The sequence below is a fragment of the Protopterus annectens genome, chromosome 3.part0 (genome assembly GCF_019279795.1).
Source record: "Protopterus annectens isolate FY-2018-M chromosome 3.part0, PAN1.0, whole genome shotgun sequence".
Lineage (NCBI taxonomy): Eukaryota > Metazoa > Chordata > Ceratodontiformes > Protopteridae > Protopterus > Protopterus annectens.
Window position 1 is genome coordinate 1626530210 of NC_056731.1, and position 18187 is coordinate 1626548396.

Consider the following 18187-nt stretch of genomic DNA (forward strand, 5'->3'; position numbering starts at 1 on the left):
ATGATAGATTTGTATTTGTACATGTTCTGGAGTGACTGGAGTGCTTGTGTTATGTGGCAGATCCTGGCGCCCAACAAGCAGCTAACTGTAACCTTCTAGTCCAGCCTAGTTAGTGGTACATCAGTGTGCCGGACTATAGTCTCACCTATCACTAGTGTGTTGGGTATGTTATTTTGCCTTACGGGCTGTGATTGCGTAGCACACCGATTATGTGAAGTATGTGTTTCATGGTATCCTTCAAGAAGTCTGTTTATGCAAGGCTCCTTGTACAAAACTTGAAGGCCTTCATGCAGACTCACCGTTAACACTCCCCTAGGAGTAGATCCAGCAGTCTGGGATTTAGAAATGCATGTAGACAACCTGGTATTTGAACAGCATGCGTCTCTGGTACTAATGAAATCACTTGATTCTGGCAAGGGAATATTATCTAGATCAGAAGAGGTCTTTCCACTGTATTTGTACCCAATGATTGCTCTGGGGGCCAATGCCCCCTTTGGTATGTACCTAACCAGGCATATACAACAGGAATATTCAGAAGTTCCTCACGAAAAGAAGGAAGGGCAAAAACATATCCTATGCAAATTATCTCAAAGCCATATCATGTATCTGCTGCAGACAGTTGAGGGGCAATCTATAGCTGGCATAGAAGGCATCCTTAGATACTGCCCCAAAGGACCTTCTGCATATCACCACCACAGTCAATTACCAGATCAAAGGCCTTTTGCTTGCGACACAACTGGGACATGTTGGAGGGACAGGAATGTCTCTCATACTACCCCTTCTCTGGAACAGGCTTCCCATACATGTGAATAATTTTTTCTTACCTACCTAACCCAATTCAATCACAACTCAAGACCGCTACATGGGGAATGCACAGATGCCACAACCTATATACTCCTCTTCGAATAATTTGCAAGTTTCCTAAAACTTGTCAGATACACCTGGGATGCATAGCTTTGCTTTAAAAAGCCCCTGAAGTCATTAGCCTAACCTACATCAATGCACCACCAAAGTCCTGGGAAATATGTCCAGTTCAGAGAGGAGAGAAAAAAAAAAAAAAAAAAAAAAACACACACACACACACACACACGACTGTACAGTTACTTTTTCCAAACTTACAATAGCTCTTATAAATGTAGATCGTGACTGGTTAAAAAAAAAAAAAAAAAAAAAAAAAAAAAAAAAAAAAAAAAGTTTCCGTTTAACAATGAGGGGGTCTCTGATGCCATCTTCCAGCTTCACCAGTTCCAATATGGTAGTTCGTATCAGTCTGGATGCAGAAAAAAAAAAAGGGGTCTTATCAGCAGAGTTGGGTTTATAAGGAAAGTTTCAAGTTCGGACTGGACATTAACTTTGTCCATTTACTGTTCTGTAAAATACTTAACTGCCCATATTAAAATTGTTGTCCCTAGCAGGAGATTGTCTATAAAAAGAACCTAAAAAGCACAGTAGCTTTCAGATCTCTACACGGACGACATTACTGTTCATGTGATAGTTTTTGAAAGGATATACCCAAATTGTTACTAGATATACCCAAATTGTTACTGGAGTTTTTTTTTTGTGATGGTCTCTTGGTTATAAACAGAATGTAGATAAGCTCTACTGTTGCTGATCGGAAATTATTAAACCTAATATTAGGGGAGGGGATATTAAAAAAATAGTAGGTGAAAAAGAAACCAGGTGGCAGATACAGCTTAATGCATCTGTTTATCCTGGAATCAACGAATATATATCTGTAAAACCTTTGTTATAATACAAATAAATTTTAACATGGGAAGTTTTAATTAATTAAATGTATGTTAAAATGTTTTATTACTAGTTGAATTATTTTTAATATTTTCTAAGTACATAATTAGGAGAATGTGTATTTCAAGAGTATAGGGGAATTTTTAAATATGAGCACTGGCACTTTAACAGACACTCAAAGAATTTAACACATGTGACTTGAGGATGTGGTTATAAAAAGTTCAATTCAAGTATGAATTAATGTTCTGATGAAGTCTTTAATAGAAGATGAAAGCGCTTAACGTGTTTTAAGTGTATTTTTGAGCTTTTACAAAGAGACCTGTGGATTAATTCGGAGTGCTGGTGCTGATATCTGGATGCCGTGTACTGGAACTGCAATTATTTAGGGTTTTACTAGTTGACTGTTCTGGTATTTTGCTTTTCTTCATTGGTTATAAACAGAATGTAGATAAGCTCTACTGTTGTTGATCACAAAAGTTATACTTATAGGTTCATAGACTATTACTAAGCTAACTGTCCTTGCAAGCCATTTTAAGCCTAGTCAATTATCCCTTGCGAGACTCAAATCCTGCACCTTGTGTTTGCAAGACAAACACCTTAACCATTAGGACACTCTTCCAACCCCACCCCGTCAATGAGACTTTTTCTGGCATCTGGAAAGCCAATAGTTCTAAATAAATAAATACTTAGGCAATGTCAGACCTTGAAACATTCAATGGATAGCACCTTCAGTATATTCTTAGCGAGGATGAAATAGAAAATGCTCCTTCTTGAACGGTTATGGTTTTCAAATCATTCCCACAAGATATCCTGTAGGATCTCCTAAGGGCAGTAAAGAATATAGAAAGTAATTTAAATAGGAAGAGCACAATGGAAAAAGTTCACGATGGCTAAAGAATGGGGGGGGGGGTTAGGTCTCCAAGATCCAGTTGGCTGTTTTCATACCCCTGGCACTGTGGTGATCCAACAGGAAGCCGAAAGGAGAAAATTATCCTTGCCAGTATAGTCTAAAACCCATGATGAAGTGAAAAAGTCTGGTAACATTTCTGTCTATTAAAGCATTTAGCTTCTTTTCTTGGTAAGTTGGAAGAGATGAAGCCTTAAAAATAATTTAATTCTCCCCACTAGCTCTTTACAGATCAGTAAAATTCATTCAGGAATTGAAAGAAAAAAAAAAAAAAAAAAACATTTAGATGTAAATAATGAAGGATAAAGATTAGTCAAAACTCGCAGTTGATGCAGGAGAAATCCAGAGCGCACAGCCAGGATAGGATTAGAATTTGAAGGGTTACTGGCTGCAGCAAGAAAACAGCATATTTTTCCCCAGGTACCTAGTCGATAAATGGTGGAATTTTTTTCCAGTAGATCTGATACCTTTGGACGATTAAAAGATGATTAGTACGGTGAATGAAGGACTGAAGCAGTAGATTCCAAGGTAGGGATGCAACAGAAATGATGAGAAGCTGAACCTTGGGTCCACTTTCTTTGGAAAAGTGGAAGCAGATTTGTTTCCTATCTAGACATGTCACTAAAAAAATAACATTTAATTTTTTTGTATGGAAGGCTCTCCACAAATATTTTTACTTCTAGATTTGCAAGCAACCTTCCAAGTCTCCCCTTACAGCTTGGGATGTTCCAAACCAAGCATGAAGACACCTACACATCTTGTTTTTTATTCTTTTTATAAGATCTGTTGGCAAGGATATTTATGATGGACATTGGGCTCTCAAATGTTGGAAATCAGATAAGTGCCACTCAGCAATAGCTGGAGACATGTATTAACTGCATTAAAACGAAAAGAGGGTTTTAAAGGGGAAGCACCTCTATACTTTATATGTACAAAGGCTCACATAAATGCTAGGATTTAGAAACAATAAGCCTAATTCTCACTATGGGCTATTCATAGGTTAGTACTAAGCTAGCTTCTCTTGTGGGACATTTTATATCAAGCTAATTTTCCTTTCAAAAAGGGGAAATCAAAACTATGTACCTTGTGTACGTGAGGTAAACATGTTGACCATTACACCAATCCCCAGCCAGAAAGGGCACCTCTAACGAACCTTACATGTTCCGTGTAAGGACTACTTGAAATTGTATTATGTGGGTATTGGGTCCTTAGGAATCTTAATACATCTGCACTACCTGATAAACGACTCTTGCTTTATGTGGGATTCATTACAAGTTAGTATAATTTTCTGTGACAAGATTATACAGAATTTGACACGATGGCTCTTCAGTCCAGTTTTTGTTACAAAACACTACCTGAAACTGCTGAATAAGCCATAAAAAAAATTTAAGAGTTGGCAAACCATGAGCGTTTCACATGCATCTTGCTGTGGGGGATGAGAGTTAAAGCAGTATGATGTGTAGGAGACAGGAACTTCGACTTTTAAGTGCTTAAATAAATATTGAGAAACATACAATTTGCATGTCTGTCCATTGGAAACTTTTTCCAGAACATAAACCAACAAGAAAAATATAGACCATACAGGGAACTGTCATTTAACTTCCAATCTACTGACCATTAAACTACACTAAAAGTCTCCACAAAAGATTGCACGGCTGCAAGGTAAACAAACAAAAACAGACTGCAAAATGAAAACTATCCATGCCACAAAGAGGCTCAAAAGGAGCTGAACTGAAATAACAGTCTCACACTTTGACAAGTAGTTTACCCAGCAAATTCACTGCCATAATCCATCCATAAAGCCTCGACCCCCCACCCCATACACCAGTAGGCAACAGGAGAGCAGATAATGTCATCTGACAAGTGAACCATGTCTGGAAACAAAACAGCTGTTGTGTAGTCCTAGCTTCTTTTCAAGTTTAAGCAACAACTTGAAGTTTTTATTGGGTCATACCACAATGAGCTCTGTTGATGTTTGCATTTCTGACAGTAAAACAGACTATCAGACTATCTAAAATGGTAGTCTGTTTCAGTCCTCTGGCAGCCATATGCTACCATATTATTGGAAGCTAAATGCTACCATATTGGAAGCTAAATCGAGCTCAAGAATCTCGGACATCATGCATAGGACACAAGTATGCAGCAACTGGGTTTGTCTACAAGCCAACCGGTTTCCCCAACAGAAAAAAAAGCTTTTCAAAACCTATTCTCTGCACAAGGAAAAGGAATGGACTTCCTTTCTAACAGGCAAATTGACACTGTCTGAACTGAGGTATGACCACAAAGGAACACTCCTCTAGATCATTTTCCAGAACACCAACACACAAACCCAAGACTCCTAGTCAAATTGCAGTCACCATGGCAGTCCATCCTCATCAGCACTCCCACATGTGGAATGGAAAACTCCTTAATGAAAAACCAATGCAGGGTGGCAGTGCAGTTTCCACAAAGAGACACTACTCCCTTCACTTAAGATTACTGCAGGCCACTCATGTCCCAACAATTCCCTCTGACAACAGCACTGCAACCACTGTCCCCTGCAGGACACTCATTTTAATTTATTCTTCGTTAACCAGGCTAGTCCCATTAAGTGAATGGCCTCTTTTCAGGTAGACCCAAGGTGGTATTTACATTGTGACAATGTGAGGTATTGCCAGCTATGCCAGAAGTAGGGCTGTGGATGTGCAACATATGCCAGCACAGCTAGCTGGAATTTTGTAAAGAATTATAAGTCAGTTGTTTATCAAACTATGTACAGACGCTTGTGTTGAAAAATGCATTTGTAAAGCTGCATGTGTTAAATATGTTTCAACAGTGTGTCCTGCAGGACAGAATAGAAGTATACATTTATATCAGACTGTACTGTGATAACGAAGGAAATGTATATATTTTAACAGAGAATATTGGAAGAGAAGAGGTTAATCTTAGTCCAGCTAATTTTGAAAAAAAAAATATCTGACTGCAGCCAGAGACAAAATGTCTGTGCCAGAAAATGGTTTATCAGCTCCTGTAAGAAGAGTGGAAGTGTGCTATTGTTTTATGACTTCCAGAAGTCACAACAGATCTTAGCAAAGCTGCGAGGGTCTGCTAATTACCGACACATATTGAATCCTGGTAGCTTCTAGCCAAGGAGGTAGTATGGGAACCAAAAGTCTTATGACCAGATGTGTGTGATGTCATTCCGTAAGCCAGCTCTGTAATTATATTTTAATAACAGATGAGACTGAAGTCTCAGGGGGGACTGATTTTGGAACCTGACAAAGGAGGAAGACCATTTTCCTACTTCATCTTGCCTTGCTCTAGTAAGTGATCGGGGAATAGTAATTCTTTAGACCAGTCAGGAAAATAGTGAGATTAGTTAAGCACTGTTTTTCTGTATCTGTGATTCATCTGAGTTATTTCCTGCGATTGAAACTCTGGTGTTTATTGTAAACAGATGCCAAGTAATTTTCATATTCTTTTATTATTAAATATATTTAAATTTTCACCGTGGCTGGTTCTTTAGAGAATATTTTAACCTTGAGAGTACTTATATTTATCTGGTGACTGTGGCCATTCCGGAAAGCCTTACTGCACTGGTCAAAACACTACCATTTATACCATTATTATTTTCTCAGTATAATTGGGTACCCTTGTTAACAGCCTTTGAGTGGCCGTCTTTGGAGTGACTGGTGGCAGTAACTACCTTGTAGTTTGGACAGAAGGAGGCATTGCTAGTAAATCTGTGCCAGACTTTCCCAGGTGTATGTTAGCTATTTGGAGCAGGGACATGAAGCACTGGTTTCACAGAGAGAGTACTGGAGGACTTGGCTTGGACAATAAGCTGAGGACTCAACTCTATAGCTGTGCCAGTGGGAGTCTTATTGGGGACCTGGACAGACAGACAGACCATGGACCAAGTGTGTTCCCTGTGTGCTCTTAAGAGAAATTGTGCTTGATGTAGACAGTTGCATCTGGAAACGTTGTGTGTGTGTATCTATTTTTGTTCCTAGTGAATGTTCTCCAGTGTCAGTGGTGAGGATTCAGACTCCTTGACTACTGGCTCAAAGGGGGGACATCACCTACACTACTAAGGGAATTCAGCCAGGGCATCAGATAACTTATTTTCGATAGGTGCCATGGGTTCTTTTACATCCATCTCAGCTACCAACAACTTAAAACAGATGGGGCCCCAGTTTAACATATCATCTGAAGGCGAACACACAGGATTGAAGCACCTCCCATACCGCATGGCAGTGCCATTAAAAAAAAAAAATTACAAATTTACCTCGTGTGTGAGCAGCACCCATAGTCTTCTGTACCAAAGGGGAGTGTGCTACTTGTTACTCCACTAACACTTACCTTGTTTAAAGTTATAGGACAAAAATGGCCACTGCAATACCAAAACCCCAAAATAATATGCAGCTGTGGGAAAGAGGCAGTGACAGCAACAGATGCTCAGTTTTTAGCATTATTCTGCTTTCAGAACATCTTTAATCCTTTCTAGGAACCAAAAATGCCTGACAAATTCGAAGCACAGGACTTACCCACCCCGCCTCAGTGATATGCATTTTCCCCTTAACTCTCCTACTGTTCCTTACCATAATATTTATTAGAATGGTACGTTTGAAACATTTGAATTGAATAGTAAACAGAGTGAAGGACCACAACTGCTCTTAAAGATTGGAACTCGAAGTAATTATTTGAGAGAGGATTGTGAAAGATTAGTTATGAATTTGGGAATGAATAAATGTGGAGCATGTTCCCCAATGTAGACTCACAAGCTACACTAAGTATCCAGAATGTAAGTTACCCTATGGTTATTTCACCCAAAGGGAGATTTGATTACAACACAAGAGTGCTTTTATTTATGTTGCATTTATTCATCATGCTCAGCTTTTAAGTTAGAAAAACTAAAAGGGCATTAAAAATTATGCCCCCCCCTTTAACTTGCGAAAACTGAAATGGCTATAAAACTGATGCCCCTTTTTTATATAGCATAAATATGCATGTGCATGAGTAACACATTGAGAAAGCACACACTTTTGGTGCAATAACTTCAAAAATTAAATTTTAGAAAAGGTGCCAGTCTCAAGAGGAGGTAATGGGGGGGGGGGGTAAAGTCAGAAGCTAAGTAATTAAACTGGCAATTATTGCATGCAACATGCCACAGAGACAAAATTAAAAAAAAAAATACCCATTCTGTGTCAGCACTACGAGTACAGAAATTTTAAATATCTTTACAATTACATTAAAAAATAGACTACTCAAAATACAGTGTGCAAGTCTTATAACAATGTTTTGTGCAAATTGAAAACACTTATGTTAATACTAACTGGAGATAAAAACATAAAAGTCAAACACATGATTTAATTAGAAAAATGGATCATCTGTCAGCATTTTAATTACTCGGAAGAAGTTCTGCGTGCAGTAAAAATGAAAAAAACAAATTCTATGACTGCTGCATATAAATGTCATCAAGTGGATTTGCGTCTACCTGTTCAACATTGGGAATAGTATTGCCTTTTAAATCTTTATGCAGTAATTCTGGTTTTGACTGAATTTTTCTTGCACTTGGGAACAGTACAACACTGAACGCGGCAGAGTTGCCTCGAAGCTTGTTAGCCTAAAAGCAAAGAACAGAGGGCTGTAAATGTAGTTTGTAGGTTAATTTGGAAGTATAGATGTGTTTTGCTGACATCAAGCAGTAGCAGAAAGTCATAGCAATGTTAAACAGTGGTAGGTCTAATGCTAGGTCACTGATAAAAACTAAGACTAGAGAATCCTAGTATGGAGTCACACCAGTATTAAGGGCTGCAACATCTGAGAAGATATCATTGCAGAAAAATTTGGAATGTTCCAGTTTTATCTCCAAAATTATTATTTTTTTTAAATTTGTGCAGCAGTAGACTGTGCCTGGCACTCTCAAATGCTTTTTTTTAGGAGCCTGCTGACAGCAACCGTGCTTCTGTAAATGCTGTTGTGGTACTGACTAATTTTCTGAAACCAAGCTGCTTATAAAAGAGAGCAGGTCACAGATGTATAATAAAAGAGTTGCTTATACAGCACTTTTCCAAATATTTTTGAAAGAGACAGTTTGTTGTTGTTTGCCTTTCAGCTTTTCCCGGTTAGGGGTCGCCACAGTGGAACTCTGATCCGCTAATGACTGGCAGGAGATTTTCACCAACGCCGAGGTGCCAGCTCGACATTCAACCTTCAACGAAGGCATGCCCATTTACGCATGTCTTTCGAACGTCCACCCAACCGCATGGAGGACATGCAGACTCCACACAGAAGGCACTCCCCGCACTCCAGCCGAGAATCGAACGGGAGAACCTCTCGCTGTGAGGCAACAACACTAACGCGGATTCTATTTTTGAGAGAGACCAAAAACCAGAAACAGGTCTGTAGTGTTTGAGTTGGCAGGGTGACTGCACCTTTGCTAGAGAAAGGATAATAGCAAGTTTGAACTTGGACCTTACTAATTTTAGGATCTTAAGATTACTAGGCCAATGGCCCTGGGGCCCTTACAAGCCTAGCCAAGAGTTTATCCCCCCAAAAAGAAACCTCAATCAGCACCTGTCACCCCTGTCAATGAACACAGGTGGAACCCCTGGGGCAAATTTGTGGTTTCCCATCCACTAATCAAGGTTGTACTTGAAGACGGTCAGTTACATACTCTGTTTGACACGTATGGGTAGTCTACTCCAGAGATGGGGCAGTCTCTGGGAGACAAACCTGTCTCTCCAGCAGGTTTTGTTAATGTCACATATAAGATTTAAGCCTTTCAACCAGGTAATGCGCAAGGCGTTAAGACTTATGGATATGAAGCATCTCTAGTAGAGCAGGGTCTGAAATTGCCTTGTAGGAGAGACACAGATCACCTCGGAGCAATCTGTATGACACAGAGTAGAGTGATAGTGATTTGAGGCTGTCTACATAGGACAGGTGACGGAGACCATGGATTCTCTTTTTTTGAGGTACTTCTGTGGCCTTTCCAGTTGGTGCAGGTGCTTGGAAAGGTAAACACCAAATAGGGCATTTTACTCAACTACTGGCCTAATGAGAGAGAAGTACAGAGATAATAACCTTTTTTATGGACACAGTCACTTTGCTTTGTTGTCAACCTGTGTACCCAGGTCTCTCACCACAGTCTGTGTGCTTAGGGGGTTGCCGTTAATGTAGTAATCAGTGGGAGCCATGTTTTGACCATACATTTTTGAGTTTAACTTAAGGCCACGACTTTGGCACCAATCATTTGTTGCTGCGAGACCCTCTTTTAGTATGTTAACATCATTTGCATGTTAACATCATTTGCAGAGTCAATGACAGCACCCAACTTACAGTCATCCACAAACTCTGAAAAGTAGATGCCAAACAATACAGGGACCAGGACAGATCCCTGGGGAACATCAGTGACATGTCTTCTGTCGGAGGTGGTGGCACCAATTTTGACCTTGTGGGTCCTATCGGTGAACAAGCTGGCCATTCACCTGATGAGATGGGGATTTATGTCAAGTTATGTTAGCTTTCAATGGGTCCTATCGGTGAACAAGCTGGCCACTCACCTGATGAGATGGGGATTTATGTCAAGTTATGTTAGCTTTTCAATGATGTCCAAGTGGGGGATTGTGTCAGACATTTTGACCAAGTCAAGGTAAGCTGTATGTACTGACTTTCCCTCATTCAGTGCTTTGGGGACAGTCTCCAAAAAGTCAACCAGGTTCAGAAGGTAAGATCTGCCCTTGACGAATTCAAACTATGTGGGGTCAAGCACTTGGGAGATTGTACGTGTCCTTGTTTATGCAGTCCATAATAATACACTCCATGGTCTTACAGATCAGACTTGTCAAGCTAATGGGGCAATAGTTTGCAGGGTCAGTAGTGGGACCACCTTTGTGCAAAGGGATGACAATGGCAGTTCTTCACTCTGCTGGAATGAAGCCTGTACTTAGGCTATGGTTGAATAAGGGTGCTCAATGAAGAGGCTAGCTCCTGCTTGAGATTTTGCAGAATACAGCCTGGGATACTATCAAGTCCCATGGAAGCTGTGTTCTTTGCCTTGGACAGGGCCTTTAACACTATCTACAGAGATGTGAGGTGCAGGACAAATATTGGGGATGTCGAATGGACCTTTGGGGGGCAGGGGGGTGAAGTTTGCACTGAACCCATCTGCTAGCAGGTTGGCTTAGTCATAAGTGGTACCATTAAGAACTAATTCGGAACAAACCTGGGCTTTGCCATGGAGGTTTCTGATGCAACTAAAAAAATGCTTTGTGGTTACCCTTTGATTCGGAGGCTAGTTTCAATTCATAATTGGATTTGGAGGTTTTCACTAGTGATCTAATTTGTTTGTTGAGGCTAAGGAGGGAGTTTTTCCAATAGGGAATTTGTGCCTTTTTAACTGTGGACAACAGTTTCTTCCTTTTGCTGTAAAGCCTGTTGATGGAGGATGTCCACCAGATGGTTTCCTTGAGGAGCAGGTTTTAGTTCTGTTGAGTATGGCTGAGTCCATGCAGTTGTACAGGCGCTTGTATACTGCACTGGCATACTGTTCAGCATATTAGTCTGCATCCTCTGAAGGGGGTGGGGGGCAGTGGTGTTAAGCTACTGATATCCTCCCTTAGAAGGCTGCAGTCAGTTTTTGAGAAGTTTTTTAGCCTGGTTAAGGCTGGGAGGGTTGGATGGGATAGGCACTTCGAATGAGACAAACTGATGGCCTGATCTCACCAGGGAAGAACTTACTATGGGGGTGGTGCAGCAGTCACCCATGTTGGTGAGAACCAAGTCTAGAATGCTATCTCCCCTTGTGGGGGATGGGACAAGATGTTCTACTGCATTAGAATTGATAAAGTCAAGGAATCGTTGGGTGAGTGCATTAAAGCAGGAATAGTTCACCTAGTTTATGGTGGGGTAGTCGAAATCACCAAGGATCAGGATGTTGGGAGGTACCTAGATTGAGTCAAGAAGATCCAGGAAGGAGAAGCAGGTGTCCTGAGCCATGGAAGAGGGATCTACAAGTGGCTATAACTTGGATAGGTGTCTTGCCAATTGTCAATTGCATATGGAGAAATTTCTAGCGCATCATGCTGGCAAGCCAGTTTGGAGGTGTGCTAGTCTTTAATGAAAATAGAAACTCCACCACCCTTAAGTCTTCCCAACCTCATTTTGGGGTCGAATGTGTGGAGTGAGGAATAGCCTGGTAAGGCATGGGTGCTCTCCGCAACCCTGAACCAAGTTTCAGTGACTGCACAGATGTTGGCATCTTCCAGTGTGAGGATAGCCTCCAGTGAGTGCATTTTTGGTTAAGGGTCCTAGCATTAAGCAGTATGACCTTCAATTTGCTTTTTGACAGATATTTCAGACTGGAAGATTTGTCTTTGGGGGCATTGCCTAAAAAAGGCACAATAGGGGAGGCAAGAGCCTTGGCCAGAATCCTGAATCCCAGGGGTGACAAGTGGAGGCCATCACTGGCGAAGCGCAGAGGGCTGTCAAACATGTCATCCCAGGCAGACAAGACTCTAGATCCCCTTGGAATGACACCAGAAACTAAGCCAATCATTAAAGTCAATTATTTTGTTGGCATTATGGTATCATTCTTTGTTAAAGTAGGATGCTGCTTAGGGCTAGGATCATACATGCCTGTGACACATACTCTTGACAGCTCAATCATGTCTCTCTTCATACAGTCCAGGGAGATAAGTCAAGTCATTCACACCAACATGAACAATGAGAGTCATACTTGTACCTGTAGTGGACATTCTTAAGCGCGTGCGTGATGTGGGTGATTCTGGCACCTGACAGACCACTGACCTTCTCCTTGTCAAGCTTAGTGAGGGAGACACTGATGAGACCACTGACCTTCTCCTTGTCAAGCTTAGTGAGGGAGACACTGGTGTGTCTCAACTGAGTCGCTAATGACCAGTATGTTTGGTTTATTGTTGTGCCTTACGGGCTGTGTTTGTGGGACACTGGATATGTTTTCTGCTGTCTGTGATGTGTTTGGCATTGTGTGTTTTGGAGGTCTCTGCTGTTTAGGCAAGTTTTTATTAAGGACCTCTGTATAGGTGTGTGTTGTGCTTGGTTATGTGATGTGGGTGGCGTGACTGACATGTACACAGTTTTGCGATATGCTGTGCTCCATTGTCCAAAAGTGTAGAATAAAATTTGGTAAATTTAGAGCCAGAAGTGTAGAATTTGGAGAGTAGATATATGGTTTTAACAATAACTGCAGAGAAGTGAAAGGTAATATATTCAACCACAGCATAATAATACCAGTCTTCTGGTGTATTGTTTAGCTGACATTTAATTACATACATAAAAGAAAGCAAAAGTAATATTTCTAGCTGGGAGAAGGAAATTCTTGTAGTCATTAGAGAAGGCTGCCAGATTATTCTGCTATCAGACTGCGGGGCATAAGGCAATAAGATACTGCTACATTTAAAAATCACTTTGCATACTGCAAACTAGCAAGATTAGTAATATCCACATCTTTCAGAGTTCTACAGCTACATGTGCTTAGTTTTTCAAGCCAGTTTGCACATCTTCGGTCAGAAAATTACTTAAAAACTAAAGCCTGCCACCCTGTTGGCTGATCTCCTCCCTGCATAATATCTACAAAAAGCTGCAGATGCCATAGCATACTCCATTACTATCCTGATCAATAGAACTATAACTGAAGCATCCATTCCCTCCGTCTGGAAGATATCCCATGTCATCCCACTTCATAAAGGGGGCAGCTCTACTGAACTTTCAAACTATAGACCCACAGCTATTCTGTCACCCTTGGCTAAAATTATGGAAAAATGCATCCACAATCAACTGCTGAACTATCTTATCCATAATAATCTTCTAGCCAACACCCAACATGGCTTTAGACCATTCCATAGTACAACCTCAGCCCTCCTCTCCTTTTCTAATGTCATTAACCAACACAGAAACAATAATAAACTTTTCTATGCTATCTTTCTCGATCTTTCAAAAGTCTTTGATATGGTAAACCACCAAATACAACACTTTGAAATCCATCTCCCTAGAGGACCAGGCCATCCAATGGTTTCAATCATTTCCCAGTGGTAGACAACAGGCTGTCCTATGGCAGAGCAAACTATCCACCCTTTTACCCATCACCCTCAGAGTACCCCAAGGCTCCATACTAGGTCCACTATTATTTTGCATTTTCATCAAGGATTTATACAAGGTCATCCCAAATGCAACATGCATTCAATATGCGGATGACTCCACTTTCATTTCCCAGTGGTAGACAACAGGCTGTCCTATGGCAGAGCAAACTATCCACCCTTTTACCCATCACCCTCAGAGTACCCCAAGGCTCCATACTAGGTCCACTATTATTTTGCATTTTCATCAAGGATTTATACAAGGTCATCCCAAATGCAACATGCATTCAATATGCGGATGACTCCACTTTCATTTCCCAGTGGTAGACAACAGGCTGTCCTATGGCAGAGCAAACTATCCACCCTTTTACCCATCACCCTCAGAGTACCCCAAGGCTCCATACTAGGTCCACTATTATTTTGCATTTTCATCAAGGATTTATACAAGGTCATCCCAAATGCAACATGCATTCAATATGCGGATGACTCCACTTTCATTTCCCAGTGGTAGACAACAGGCTGTCCTATGGCAGAGCAAACTATCCACCCTTTTACCCATCACCCTCAGAGTACCCCAAGGCTCCATACTAGGTCCACTATTATTTTGCATTTTCATCAAGGATTTATACAAGGTCATCCCAAATGCAACATGCATTCAATATGCGGATGACTCCCCTTTGGTATGCTCAGACACTTCACCTACAGAGTTGCAGATTCTATCCCAAAACACTTTTTTTTTTTTAACGCAGTTGTAAATTGGCTCCTTAACTGCGGTCTCATGTTAAATCCCAATAAAACCAAACTTCTGCTTTCCTCCCCCACTCACAGGTCTGCCCCTATAACCTTTACATTAAAATCCAACAACTGCACCATTATTTCCCCAGATTCCTCAACCAAACTGTTAGAAGTTATAACAGATAACTTTAAGTTTGACCTGCATATCAATAAAACTATAAAATAGTCAATAAAAAAACTTGGCTCACTAATAAAATAGTTAATAAAAAAACTTGGCTCACTATAAAGGATCAAGCCCTTCCTAATGCCATTAACCAGGACTGTAAATTGTTCATACACATCTACTCTCCACCCTCCTCTATGCTTCCCCTTACAAGCCTCAGCAAAACTGACCTTAATAAACTTTCTAGCAGCCACTATTTGCTACAGATGCAGCCTACAGAACTCATCACTGTCATAACCTACTAGGATGGCTTGAACTGCCTAACCTACTTCAGGTTAACCAACTAATAGCTGCAAACAAGATCCTGTACCAACCAGATAATATACCCGTACTTAAAAACTTCATCACCCCTACAGTAACCTTAGCGCACTTCGCTATTTGAAAGACTACTAGTTTAAACTCTCAAATCCAATCCAACAACACAGCCGGTAAATCTTTATTTGCTAACTCTGTTGGCAAAACTTGGAATTTTATTCCTCCTAATCTTACAGCTGAACTCTCTCTACCTCAATTCACGAAAAGTCTGATTCAGTACTTTAAAAAATGATGGCTATGTCCTTGTCCTAATCCAGACAAACTCTTAAACATCACTCGTGTGCACACGGAAAACTTCTGCCTACACTTTGTTTAACTTATAAATTCTATGATCTCCTTGGATCTACTACCAGGTTAGCCTACTAGGAATTCAATACCCTATCATTCTTAAAAACACTGTCTACAATTTGTGTATCTGTTTTTTGTGTTTTGGTTTACATCTGTGTAAAAATCCTTTTATTTGCGTTTTATTTTTTTTTAAACTGTAAAGGTCTAACAGTTTGTTAATGTCTTTATGGAGCTTTTCGCCCTGGGCCTCCGCTGAAAATGGACATGTATCCAGTCGAACTATCCTGGTAAACAAATGTAAATAAATAGTGGAAAAATTGAAGACCTATGGGTACTGCTCCACACTATGGACTCGGACTTGCATACAAGTAGTGTTAGAGCAGTGCCCCCACCCACAGTGGGGGGGGGGCATGCAAAGGGCAATGCAAGCTATGCAGAATCTGCAACATACGCAATGTCATCACTCCCCCCTGTAGAAGACATTATAACAAATTTCAAACCAGCTTAATAAATAAATGCTATAAATAGCAATTATAGCAATTTTACATTCCAATTTCTGTTCCCCAGCTATGCTCAAGTTCCCCCCCCCCCCCCAAATGGAACAGACTAAGCATGACTGGGCACAACTTTACAGGGTTAGTGGGCAATCAAAACAAAAGTATGAATGGGCATAATTCTAAAGATGGCTAATGAAACTGCATACATTTCTAATTTAATTTTCAGAAAACAAAATGCAGACTCCAAACTAGTTTCCAGCTGTAGTCCCTGAACACCCCCAAACATGCTCTGAAGAAGAAAAAGACATTCCAGATGGCGGAGCAATTTTTTTTCCTCCACGAACACACGTAACACAATACTGTCCAGAACTGTACAGAAAGCCACCACTTTCATATGTTTCTAAAGTTTTTTTTTTTTTTGGGGTACAAAAGTGAATTTTCCAGTAAAAAATTGAAGACAAAGAAAAACGTACAGAGAATTACAAAGGGGGGGGGGGGACAGGCAGGTGGTACCATTACCTGCAGCTTCACTTTAATAAATGAACCTCAAGTATCCAAACAGCAAGCGTGTAAAATAGACACCACATGCAACACTTCCCTAATTGTACACAAATCAGCCAATCCAGAATAGAGAGAGACACTAATAAATATAACGATGCACTCCATTAAAATTTACGTTAGTGATTCTCAACCAGTTTTTCTAGTTCCGCAAATATGTCAAAACACAACATCAGGTACTCGTACACCCGTTTAGCCAACATCCTAAATTGATCATTGAAGAAGCGTTTCAACACGGGTCACAATCATGAATTCCCAGTTAATGCTACAGCAGTACAAATTACAAGTAACAGCATATAGCGATACATTTTATTAAAGAAAATGGTTTTACAACTAAAATTACTGCAAACTTGTGTTAGTAATCCTGAAGGCTTACGTCATTAAACACAACTAAATTCGCTGTACAGGATAACTACACCAAGTACATGCCCACAGATGAAATACACAAAAGCATACTCGAAAATGCAACTACCATGTCTCTGAATGAAATAAGCAAGAATACTGCTGCATGAAAGCGAATGGTAACCAAAATAAGTATAATAAATCCTTGAGACAAAACATGTTAACCACATGACAAACACGGCAAGAAATCTTAACCATATGTGAACTGGGCTCCTGGCCTAATAACAAAACATGAACCAAACTGCGATACAACCAAAAGATGCTGTCTCACGGGGTAAAATACAGGACATGACAGCTCCATGCTTCTCAAAAAGTTCGCAAGTTTCGCGGTCTACCCACCATGACATAAAATTTACATGCGTGACCAATGCCTTTCCTTGTGACAAGTCTGCTACTGAAACTAGCACAAAATACACTCTGAATTTCAATATCAAGCATATACACTACATCATTTAACACAAAACTCACCCGCGAAAACAAGTCCTAAAATATAGAAGGTATGTTATGTTTACTTCCGCCAATTCGTTGTAACACACAATCTCGCTATAACGAGGTTTTCCTCAAAGTACAACTTACGTAGTGAGGCAAAGGTTAGAAAGTGACGTCAGCATTACTATAGTAACCAGATTTGGTGTGGTTGCTGTATTAGGTAATGAGTTTCTTGCCACTTATAAATTGCTACTTTGTATATTGCAAACAGTTGTGTTTGTCTTGTGGTAGTAAAGATTAAATCCATCACTCTAGGAGATGTGAATTTTCTAGGTGGTACATGGTTTCTGGGAGAGGGTAGTTAGCTGCTTCCTGTTTTGAAACGTAATATGACCTTTCAAACTGCATTCTTTTCGCCTCTTAACTGTCATTGATTCCGCAAGATGTTCGGGCTTTTCTTTAAATTTTTGTTATATCTTTCGTAACTGTTATTTTCTGATAAATCGCTAAGAATTATACTCCGTCAGTAATTTTGGATATTAAGAGTTTAGTATGTTTTATTGTTAAGAAATGCACGATAACTACAAAATTTGTTGCTGATCAGGGACAAGGCTTTTTGTTCAAAATATGTGGAAAAATAAGAATAGTTTTACTCTGAACAATGTCCTTCTGTTTTCTTAATTGCATTAGTCCTATTTAAATAATGCTCCTGGTTTTAGATTTTTTGAGGCACTCTTTGGTTTTGTCCAGCAAAGAAGTTAATTTATTATTTATTTTACATTTGTTGACCAGGAAAATCCGACTAGATGCATGTCCATTTTCAGCGGACGCCCGGGGAGAAAAGCTCTACAGTTAAATTAGAGGAACATTATAAGGTATATAGACTCTTTCAAATTACAAAGAAAGTGGCAGACTTTTGACAAGTAACATATTATTCATCTTAATTCAGGTTAGCATAGCTACTAAACATCGATCTTCTAATATCGAG

The 18187-nt window shown here is 40.0% G+C and overlaps 1 protein-coding gene across 3 annotated transcripts in view; it reads right to left on the reverse strand.

Moving 5' to 3' along the window:
• Nucleotides 1–17374, reverse strand: part of ZNF706 (zinc finger protein 706) — a 222255-nt gene extending 204881 nt beyond the window's left edge. The window contains exon 1 of one of the 3 annotated variants that reach the window (XM_044065659.1): nt 17239–17374. The gene's annotated coding sequence lies outside the window, so the exon portion shown is untranslated. Of the gene's footprint in view, nt 1–17109; nt 17192–17238 lie in introns of those variants that run through there. The other 2 variants (XM_044065657.1, XM_044065660.1) reach the window with 2 other exon arrangements.
• Between the last annotated feature and the right edge of the window lie 813 nt (nt 17375–18187).